General features: G+C 41.5%; 1 long non-coding RNA gene across 1 annotated transcript; it reads right to left on the bottom strand.

The window, feature by feature from the left end:
* Positions 1-245: 245 nt before the first annotated feature.
* Positions 246-1482, bottom strand: LOC139837688 (uncharacterized). The gene is made up of 3 exons (XR_011754311.1): positions 1347-1482; positions 1089-1256; positions 246-325 (listed from the first exon to the last, which is right to left on the bottom strand). It is a non-coding gene; the product is annotated as an uncharacterized lncRNA (long non-coding RNA).
* Positions 1483-4147: the final 2665 nt, after the last annotated feature.

Raw genomic sequence — 4147 nt, 5'->3', positions numbered from 1 at the left:
ACTGCAGAAGACAGTGCCGATTCTGTTACCTTTTGACAGGTCCAAATGCCCAACACCCCATGATGAGCAGATGAGCCTTGAGTTCGGCCGTCACCTAGAAGATCTTCTCCTTGGGATTCCCCACCACAACCTCCATTTTCACTTCCACCTTCAGAAAACCAAGAATCCGATCTAATTACTACCAGTTAAGCAAGAACAACCATTGGGGGAGACCAGCAATCAGCACAAATATGCATCACCCCCTTACATTCTTGTTTGCGCAAATCTTGAGCGCGTGCTCCAGGATCGCCTCTGTGATACTCCGCTCGTAGGAACCTCCACACCTCTGGACAAGAGTGTTGGAATATGCGTGTTTCTTGTTAGATCGATGAAATTAATCAAACAACTGGTGAAACAAAGCAAAAATATACTCTGCAATTGGGCCTCAGATTTCTTTTATGTAACTATATAAATTGCCATATCTCATTGATATTCACATCTTGCATCATTTCCCATCTGAAATTGTGAATTATGTTTACATTAAAAACAAAATGCAGCGGTAAATGTAATGTATAGATCTATGGCACTCCTCATAATTTTTGTTCAGTCTGCTGGTGCTTGGCTAAAGTTGATCGCTTTGGCATATATAGATCATGGACCATCTAATGCACATGCATGTCAAAAAATATTTAGAAAGCAATAAAGATGTGATGAAAGCATAATGAGGATCCTTGTGTACAACCCTCTTATGTTGCAACAAAGCTTAGCAGTGGATTGATCAAGTTACCTAAAATAATTAGCAGCTCATTGCTATACTTAGCATCAAGTAAAAAAATAGCGCGCTATAACAAAATAGCGTCTGCCAAAAAATACGCTATTAGCGCTAATAGCGCGCTATAGCGCCGAAATGATGTAGCGTGGCATGTCCAAAAACGCTATAGTGTGCTATTAACGCCGAAATAGCGCGCTATTTTTTTCCATGCTTAGCATACAACCTAAGCATGCGAATGAGGCATCTGATTCCTGAAAGTGTAACAAATAGATGAAAAGCAACATTCTTATTTCCATAGAGATTTAGTGTACACAACTGGATTGATCTGAAAACCAACCTTACCAAGATTACTAATCAAGTAGTATCGCCACACATCAGCAGTAATATTTGTGGCTTTTGCGTCGCATAAAAGGAACTCCACAGGACTAATTAGAAAATAGAAGACAATCAAATCCGGTTGCTTCGTTGTCCTGCTCTAGGCAGTGTTTAGCATTTAACTGGCAAGCTGCAGTTCAAATAAAAGAATCAGGGGTAGAGATGGGAATCAGCAACGACCGATGGAGAGAAACTAAATCCGGCCCCTTCGTTCACCTACCTCCTGTTCTCGGCCCTGACTCCGCCATCTGCTCTGGTCCTTGGCTGCTGCCGGCCAAGGAGACAGACTGGAGGAAAGGAACGAGATGAGGGGAAGCACCTCGATGTCCGCGGCCGGCTGCTTTCCATGCCAGCCGCTGGCCCTTGTCCAGTCCCGCTGCTGGCCCTTTCTCAGGAGCACCGCCGCCTGGTGGAAAATCGCCGTCGACGTCCTTCTGCATCTGACCGGGAGGTGATCGAGAGCGGGGTGAGGCAACGTGGACGACGTGAGTTCGGAAGTGCGGTCCAACGATGTGGATCTGGGGGAGGCGGTGTTTACGGGGCGAGGTTGCATCGTCTGGGCGACGGACGAGCCCTAATTGTGTGCCGGTTCGATGGCAGTTTGAGAAGTATACGTTTTGGTGGGAGGGCAAAATAGTAAAAAGCCCAGAGGATGGAAGGACGATTGACGACCAAAGGTTTGACGTATTGGCAGAATAAGGAACCGCTTCGTTCTTTTTAAGTAGTGTAGAAGAGACACCTCTAGTGAACTGTGGACCCCGGTCCATTCTTTTAATCGAATACAATCTACTGCAATATTTGTTTTACTGTTCTCTGCAAACAATCATCATCCACACTATACATCTAATCCTTTGTAACAGCAAGCCGGTGAGATTGACAACCTCACTGTTTCGTTGGGACAAAGTACTTTGGTTGTGTTGTGCAGGTTCCACGTTGGCTCCGGAATCCCTGGTGTTGCGCCGCACTACACTCCGTCACCATCAACCTTCAACGTCCTTTTTGGCTCCTACTGGTTCGATAAACCTTGGTTTCTAACTGAGGGAAAACTTGCTGCTGTACACATCATACCTTCCTCTTGGGGTTCCCAACGGACGAGTGCTTTACCGTCACAAGGAAGCTACTACGCCACTTCAATTGTGCGCAAGCAGCTCTTTTTCTGGCGCCGTTGCCGGGGACATCAAGACACGCTGCAAGGGGAGTCTTCACAATCCAATCTCTTTACTTTGTTTTTGTCTTGCTTTATTTTATTTACTACTTTGTTTGCTGCACTAAATCAAAACACAAAAAAATTAGTTGCTAGTTTTACTTTATTTACTATCTTGTTTGCTATATCAAAAACAAAAAAAATTAGTTACTTGCATTTACTTTATCTAGTTTACTTTATTTACTGCTGCTAAAATGAGTAATCCGGAAGTTGAAGTTCGTTCTTTTAAACAACAAGGTGGAGAAAGTTTTAAGGATGCTTGGTATAGAATTAGTGATGTTCATCATAGGTGCACGAAGAAACACTCCACTATTATCCTACTTAGGAACTTTTATGTTGGTATATCTAGTTGGAATAGGTATGTTCTTGATACTCTTTCGGGGGGTAATTTCCTAGGTACTCCTGCTTTAGAAACTAGTTGCATCATTGAGAGTCTAGTTGGAATACCACCTGTTAATGAAACTAAAAGCGAAATCTCTCTTGAGGACATTATGAAAAAATTGGAAACCATAGAGAAAAATTTTCCAAGCGTTGAAACTAAATTAGAAATGCTGCTTGATAAAACTGATGAACTTGATAAATCCTTAGGAGGAATTGATGAAAGAATTAGTGTTCTAGGAACTTGTGTTGTCCATGATAATCAAATCAATAGGATTGGTGAACTTGAAGAAGCTATGGAAACCTTGGGTTCAACTTTTTCTTCTCTTAAGTATAAAGAGAAAGCTTATGTGGGTAAGGAGCAAAAGTTTATGTATGTCTCTAAGGTGCCTAAACCAAAAAAATATTATTATAGGCCTAAAATTGACAAAGCCCTTAGTACCACTACAGATGGGGGAGCTAATGATATCAATGCTTCATCTCTTGATAATACTTGATACACACTTTCTGCGCCTAGCTGAAAGGCGTTAAAGAAAAGCGCTTATGGGAGACAACCCATGTTTTTACTACAGTACTTTTGTTTTATATTTGAGTCTTGGAAGTTGTTTACTACTGTAGCAACCTCTCCTTATCTTAGTTTTATTGCATTGTTGTGCCAAGTAAAGTCTCTAATAGAAGGATGATACTAGATTTGGATTACTGCGCAGAAATAGTTTTCTTTGCTGTCATGAATCTGGGTAAAATTCTCTGTAGGTAACTCAGAAAATTATGCCAATTTACGTGCGTGATCCTCAGATATGTAAGCAACTTTCATCAGTTTTAAGTTTTCTCATCTGAGCAAGTCTGGTGCCTGTTAAAAAATCGTCTTTACGAACTGTTCTGTTTTGACAGATTCTGCCTTTTATTTTGCATTGCCTGTTTTGCTATGTTCCATTGACTTTCAGTAGCTTTGTGCAATGTCCAGAAGTATAAAGAATGATTGTGTCACCTCTGAATATGTGAATTTTTGGTTATGCACTAACCCTCTAGTGAGTTTGTTTTGAGTTTGGTGTGGAGGAAGTTTTCAAGGATCAAGAGAGGAGGATGATACAATATGATCAAGGAGAGTGAAAGCTCTAAGCTTGGGGATGCCCCGGTGGTTCATCCCTGCATATTTCAAGAAGACTGGAGCGTCTAAGCTTGGGGTGGGCATCCCCTTCTTCATCGACAACATTATCAGGTTCCTCTAGTGAAACTATATTTTTATTCCATCACATCTTATGTGCTTTACTTGGAGCGTCTGTTTGTTTTTGTTTTTGTTTTGTTTGAATAAAGTTGGATCCTAGCATTCATTGTGTGGGAGAGAAACACGCTCCGCTGTTGCATATGGACACATATGTTCTTAGGCTTTACTCATAATATTCATGGCGAAGGTTGAACAGCTTCGTTAAATTGTTATA

This window comes from Lolium perenne, chromosome 3 (assembly GCF_019359855.2).
Source record: "Lolium perenne isolate Kyuss_39 chromosome 3, Kyuss_2.0, whole genome shotgun sequence".
Classification (NCBI taxonomy): Eukaryota; Viridiplantae; Streptophyta; class Magnoliopsida; order Poales; family Poaceae; genus Lolium; species Lolium perenne.
This window is presented reverse-complemented; position numbering and strand designations above follow the sequence as displayed.